This window comes from Sander lucioperca, chromosome 10 (assembly GCF_008315115.2).
Source record: "Sander lucioperca isolate FBNREF2018 chromosome 10, SLUC_FBN_1.2, whole genome shotgun sequence".
In the NCBI taxonomy this organism is placed as follows: Eukaryota; Metazoa; Chordata; class Actinopteri; order Perciformes; family Percidae; genus Sander; species Sander lucioperca.
Genome location: NC_050182.1, coordinates 19,067,750 through 19,074,535, shown reverse-complemented (window position 1 = coordinate 19,074,535; position 6,786 = coordinate 19,067,750). Strand labels below are relative to the sequence as shown.

Genomic DNA, 6,786 nt, shown 5'->3' with positions numbered 1-6,786 from the left:
GTCCCTCTCCCCCCCTCTGTCTCCCCTCCCTCCGTCCCTCTCCCCCCTCCGTCTCCCCTCCCTCGTCCCTCTCCCCCCTCGTCTCCCCTCCCTCCGTCCCTCTCCCCCCTCGTCTCCCCTCCTCGTCCCTCTCCCCCCTCTGTCTCTCCCTCCCTCCGTCCCTCTCTCCCTCCGTCTCCCCTCCCTCCGTCCCTCTCCCCCCTCTGTCTCCCCTCCCTCAGTCCCTCTCCCCCCTCCGTCTCCCCTCCCTCCGTCCCTCTCCCCCCTCTGTCTCCCCTCCCTCCGTCCCTCTCCTCCCTCCGTCCCTCTCCTCCCTTCGTCCCTCTCCCCCCTCCGTCTCCCCCCCTCCCTCCGTCCCTCTCCCCCCCTCCGTCTCCCCTCCCTCCGTCCCTCTCCCCCCTCTGTCTTCTCCACTCCCTCCGTCCCTCTCCCCCCTCTGTCTCCCCTCCCTCAGTCCCTCTCCCCCCTGTCTCCCCTCCCTCCGTCCCTCTCCCCCCTCTGTCTCCCCTCCCTCAGTCCCTCTCCCCCCTCCGTCTCCCCCTCCCTCCCTCCCTCTCCCCCCTCTGTCTCTCCTCCCTCCGTCCCTCTCCCCCCTCCGTCTCCCCTCCCTCTGTCTCCCCTCCCTCTGTCCCTCTCCTCCCTCCGTCCCTCTGCTCCCTCCGTCTCCCCTCCCTCCGTCCCTCTCCCCCCTCCGTCTCCCCTCCCTCCGTCCCTCTCCTCCCTCTGTCTTCTCCACTCCCTCCGTCCCTCTCCCCCCTCCGTCTCCCCTCCCTCCGTCCCTCTCCCCCCTCTGTCTTCTCCACTCCCTCCGTCCCCCTCCCTCCGTCCCTCTCCTCCCTCTGTCTCTCCACTCCCTCCGTCTCCCCTCCCTCCGTCCCTCTCCCCCCTCTGTCTTCTCCCCTACCTCCGTCCCTCTGCTCCCTCCGTCTCCCCTCCCTCCGTCCCTCTCCCCCCTCTGTCTTCTCCACTGCCCTCCGTCCCTCTCCCCCCTCCGTCTCCCCTCCCTCCGTCCCTCTCCCCCCTCTGTCTTCTCCCCTCCCTCCGTCCCTCTCCCCCCTCTGTCTTCTCCACTCCCTCCGTCTCCCCTCCCTCCGTCCCTCTCCCCCCTCTGTCTTCTCCCCTACCTCCGTCCCTCTGCTCCCTCCGTCTCCCCTCCCTCCGTCCCTCTCCCCCCTCTGTCTTCTCCACTCCCTCCGTCCCTCTCCCCCCTCCGTCTCCCCTCCCTCCGTCCCTCTCCCCCCTCTGTCTTCTCCACTCCCTCCGTCTCCCCTCCCTCCGTCCCTCTCCCCCCTCTGTCTTCTCCACTCCCTCGTCCCTCTCCCCCCTCTGTCTCCCCTCCCTCCGTCCCTCTCCTCCCTCCGTCTTCTCCACTCCCTCCGTCCCTCTCCCCCCTCTGTCTCCCCTCCCTCAGTCCCTCTCCTCCCTCCGTCCCTCTCCTCCCTCCGTCTCCCCTCCCTCCGTCCCTCTCCCCCCTCCGTCTCCCCTCCCTCCGTCCCTCTCCCCCCTCCGTCTCCACTCCCTCCGTCCCTCTCCTCCCTCTGTCTTCTCCACTCCCTCCGTCCCTCTCCCCCCTCCGTCTCTCCAAGTGTGTGTTTTTGTCTGTGTGTCTCTGTGTGTGTGTGTGTGTGTGTGTGTTTTTTTTTGTGTCTGTGTCTCTGTGTGTGTGTCTGTGTGTGTGTGTGTGTGTGTGTGTTTTTTTGTTCATGTGTGTGTGTGTGTGTGTGTGTTTTTGTTCGTGTGGGTGTGTGTGTGTGTGTGTCTGTGTCTGTATGTGTGTGCTTTTGTCTGTGTGTGTGTGTGTGTGTGTGTGTGTGTGTGTGTCTCTGTGTGTGTGTGTGTTTTTGACTGTGTGTGTGTGTGTGTGTTTTTTTTGTCTGTGTCTCTGTGTGTGTGTGTGTGTGTGTTTTTGTCTGTGTGTCTCTGTGTGTGTGTGTGTGTGTGTGTGTGTGTTTTTGTCTGTGTGTCTCTGTGTGTGTGTGTGTGTGTGTGTGTGTGTGTTTTTGACTGTGTGTGTGTGTGTGTGTGTGTGTGTTTTTGTCTGTGTCTCTGTGCGTATGTGCCTGTGTGTGTGTGTGTGTTTTTGTTCGTGTGTGTGTGTGTGTGTGTGTCTGTGTCTGTATGTGTGTGCTTTTGTCTGTGTGTGTGTGTGTGTGTGTGTGTGTCTCTGTGTGTGTGTGTGTTTTTGACTGTGTTTGTGTGTTTTTTTTTTGTCTGTGTCTCTGTGTGTGTGTCTGTGTGTGTGAGTGTGTGTTTTTGACTGTGTGTGTGTGTGTTTTTTTTTTGTCTGTGTCTCTGTGTGTGTGTGTGTGTGTGTGTGTGTGTGTGTGTGTGTGTGTGTGTGTGTGTGTTTTTGACTGTGTGCGTGTGTGTGTGTGTGTGTGTGTTTTTTTGTCTGTGTCTCTGTGTGTGTGTCTGTGTCTGTGTGTGTGTGTGTGTGTGTGTGTGTGTGTGTGTGTGTGTGTGTGTGTGTGTGTGTGTGTGTGTGTGTGTGTCTCTGTGTGTGTGTGTGTGTGTGTGTGTGTGTGTGTGTGTGTGTGTGTGTGTGTGTGTGTGTGTGTCTGTGTGTGTGTGTGTGTGTGTGTGTGTGTGTGTGTCTCTGTGTGTGTATGTGTGTGTGTGTGTGTGTGTGTGTGTGTGTGTGTCTCTGTGTGTGTATGTGTGTGTGTGTGTGTGTGTGTGTGTGTGTGTGTGTGTGTGTGTGTGTGTGTGTGTGTGTGTGTGTGTGTGTGTGTGTGTGTGTGTGTGTGTGTGTGTGTCTGTGTGTGTGTGTGTGTGTGTGTGTGTGTGTGTGTGTGTGTGTGTGTGTGTCCAGAGGGACATGTCAGACATCTTTAAATTGGGCACTTTTTCTTTTGAAACTTAAGTGTGTTATATTAAACTATAAAAGGGGGGTCGTGCAAATGAATAAAAAGCATGTATACAAGGTTTTTAAAATGCCACATTTAACCAAAAGTTTTTCATCTGTAGTCCCCTGGCCTCGATGTTAAAAAGGCTTTTTAAAATACAAAGAAACAAGAAAGAAAGAAGATTAGTAGAGGAGAACTTGGCACAAAACAAGACAAATCACAGAAGCAAAAAGATTAGCAACAAAACCAAACTCAAAGCTGAACGGAGGTGAAACAACAGCTGTTCAGAGCAAAAAAAGGAGTGAAATTGGAGGAAGAAGAAAAACTAAAATACATATATGTTGAGATTGCAAACTAACAGAATACATACATTATAAATAGTTATAGTGTTGACATAAATAAGGGGATTGTAAGCTTGTGAAAATCTTTTAAAACGTGAGGTTGCGTAATTTCCCTTAAAAACCTGTCAACTTACTCTGCATGTGAATGTGTAGAAAACTTCTGTATAAACAAATGAATGCGCTAATTACTACCTGCTGCTCCAACAGAACAAACCAACAAAGACGACATCCACACATGGTCTCAGCTCGTATTGCTCTACAACTCTCGAGTTTTCAAGGCTGAGAGGATGAAGAGGCCGCTTCTGTTAGGAACACTCAGCCACTCTGGAGTCAGGTCAGTCCTAGTCTCTATCAACGACAATTCATTTCCAGGATTGTTCAGGTGCCCCAGGAAATTCTGCCAGATGTCCCTCCTTTTGGCTGGATGTCCGTCACCTTCCGCTTTCTTTGTGTGCGGGCTGTAAAAGTGTTACCAAATATTTCTCTAGCTGGTCCGCTAGTGTTGCTGAGTTGTTTCCTTTGTTGACTTGAGCACATGTTTAGTTTACTAATTCAGAACAGGAACGCCTTTACAGTTTTTAGAACATCTGATGTTACATGATAACACGTAGCACAGTGGCCCAATGGTTAGCACTTTGGCCCAACGGTTAGCACTTTGGCCCAATGGTTAGCACTTTGGCCCAATGGTTAGGACTGTGGCCCAATGGTTAGCACTGTGGCCCAATGGTTAGCACTGTGGCCCAATGGTTAGCACTGTGGCCCAATGGTTAGGACTGTGGCCCAGTGGTTAGCACTTTGGCCCAATGGTTAGCACTTTGGCCCAATGGTTAGGACTGTGGCCCAATGGTTAGCACTGTGGCCAAATGGTTAGCACTGTTGCCCAATGGTTAGGACTGTGGCCCAATGGTTAGCAATGTGACCCAATGGTTAGGACTGTGGCCCAATGGTTACGACTGTGGCCCAATGGTTAGGACTGTGGCCCAATGGTTAGGACTGTGACCCAATGGTTAGCAATGTGGCCCAATGGTTAGGACTGTGGCCCAATGGTTAGGACTGTGGCCCAATGGTTAGGACTGTGGCCCAATGGTTAGGACTGTGGCCCAATGGTTAGGACTGTGGCCCAATGGTTAGCAATGTGGCCCAATGGTTAGGACTGTGGCCCAATGGTTAGCACTGTGGTCCAATGGTTAGCAATGTGGCCCAATGGTTAGCACCGTGGTTAGCACTGTGGCCCAATGGTTAGCACTGTGGCCTCACAGCAAGAAGGTACTGGCTTTGAACCCTGGTCGTCCCGGGCCTTTCTGCGTGGAGTTGTTGGTGGAATTTGTCCATATGAGGCCCTAAGGCCTGTCAAATCTGACTCCAATGTATTAATTCCCACGTCTTCTATATTGGACTTCAGTTTACCAGAACATAAGGATCAATCTGAGACGAAGAGTTCAGTTAAGCAAGTTTACTGAGTCCAGCATAAGAGTTAAACACAGCTGTGGGTTCGCAAACAGCATCTAAGTTTCCCTAGCAACAGACATGAAGTCGAAGCAGGTCCACCAAGATCTCCTCCGAAGTGAACTCTGATCTGTTCTCTCCCTTCAGCTTTTATCCTACTCTCACAGGGGGGTGTCTTCTTGTTGCTAGGCAAAAACTGTTATCTTTCACTCACACACACACATACACACACACACACACACACACACACACACAGGTCGGGGCCTCTGTGTGGTGCAACTTCCTCGTCTGTTCTCGCAACTTTAACTGGACATTTCCTTGAACCACTTCCTCAATGACTGCACACAACTCTTCTATGAGCACAATTACAACTTTACTGCTAATATTCTGCAGAGTTTGCGTGTTCTCGTGCCTGCGTGAGTTTTTTTCCACTTATTGATGTGTGGTGAGCGTCTAGCGCACACGGGTCAACTCAACTCAAATCCGGCCCTTTGCTAATTTTGATCTGGCCCCTATATACATTTAGGTTCACAATACATTTTGGCCCTAATACTTTTTGTCACTTTTCACAACGTTTTTTCCGTCATTTTTATCAACCAAACTGTAAGTGAGAAGACTACATGAAACATGCAATAATACAGTCAAAGATATTTGATTTTTCCCATGACATCAAAGCAATAAACTATATGACTGGCCCTTGATGTGGTTCTCATTTTCTAGTGTGGCCCTTAGGGAAGTTGAGTTTGACCCTCCTGATCTAGCGTCATAAGGCTTCCGTGCATCTCCCAGGTGGGTGCTACACATTGGTGATGGTAGAGAGTTGCCCCCCCCCCCACCCCGCCGTGAAGCGCTTTGAGTGTCTATGATACAGCGCTATATGAATGTAATAAATTATTATTATGATTAACAAACAGAACTGAAGATCAGGTAGAGAGGTACTTCCTAAACTTTAATAAGAAGAGCTCCATTGCTGGCTGAACTTGAAGTGGAACTGATGGACGATGAAGAAACAAAACCCTTTTAACATCTTCAAACTGTTTATTTCAGTGATCTTCAACAGGGGGTCCGGGACCCCTAGGGGGTCCTCAGAGTCAATGCAGGGGGGGCCTCCAAATTCTTATTAATTTTTGAAAGATTTTTAAAAAATTAAAAATTCTTAACATGAATCCAACATATTAGCAAATATAAATCCCCACTGCTTACTGGCCTATATGGTAGTCACTAAGGCCATACACAGATAGTTAATCCTAACGATTTACTGTGCCACATGTATGTTTAACATTAAAACATCATTTATAAAATCATGCAACAATTATTAGGCTATTTGAATAGTTTAGTATTCTGTGCAAAAAAGATATGTATAAAGACTTTAGGCTGCCCTACAGGTTATTGTAGGCCCAATTTAATATGCAACTTGATTTTATACAGTATATGTAGTAGGGGGTCCCTGCTCCATCTCTCTTTCAGTTAAGGGGTCCTTGGCTTAAAAAAACGTTGAAGATCCCTGGTTTATTTGTTTCTCAGAGTGACTCTCGGCGATGGATCTCAGTGGCTCATCCATAAAGGAGACAACTACGGCATCTCCTCTCAGACGGTGGTGACCAGCGCTGACAACATGAGCTCAGACTGGACGGTGAATCTTTGTGTTTTTTCATAAATACATTTGTATCTTTACAGGACAGTGTCAAAGGGTTAAACTATTTTTTTTCATCTTTACAGGTTGTTGAAACAAAGGATTTCAACTGGACAAAGAATGTAGGGGACTTTGTGCGGGACGGTGGCTCCGACTACAGTTTCATCTTTGATAACTGTCACGACGCCTCTCAACGAATGATGAATCCGTAAACGCGTTTTCAGCTTTCTGAAAAGGTTGAAGATGCTGTTTGTTTCCTTTCTGCTGAATAGATATATTATTCATATTCATTATTCTTTTTATTTTATTTTATCATCCTGTTTATTATGTATGGGACCTTGAATGTCCCCTTGGGGATCAATAAAGTATCTATCATCTATCTAGATAATGAAAGTGAAATCTCACAGATGTGATGAAATCTCTGTGTGGAAATAAACAGACAAAGTTGAAGTTTGTTTCTTCTCTGCTAAACGGATAATAAAGGGGAAACTTCACAGGACGTGTGTTGGGCATTTTATTC

At 49.4% G+C, this 6,786-nt stretch overlaps 1 long non-coding RNA gene across 1 annotated transcript; it reads left to right on the top strand.

Annotated features, from left to right (window-relative positions):
• Positions 1-3,421: 3,421 nt before the first annotated feature.
• On the top strand, positions 3,422-6,364 carry LOC116051220. The gene is made up of 3 exons (XR_004105306.1): positions 3,422-3,521; positions 6,158-6,266; positions 6,353-6,364. It is a non-coding gene; the product is annotated as an uncharacterized LOC116051220 (long non-coding RNA).
• The last annotated feature ends 422 nt before the right edge of the window (positions 6,365-6,786 follow it).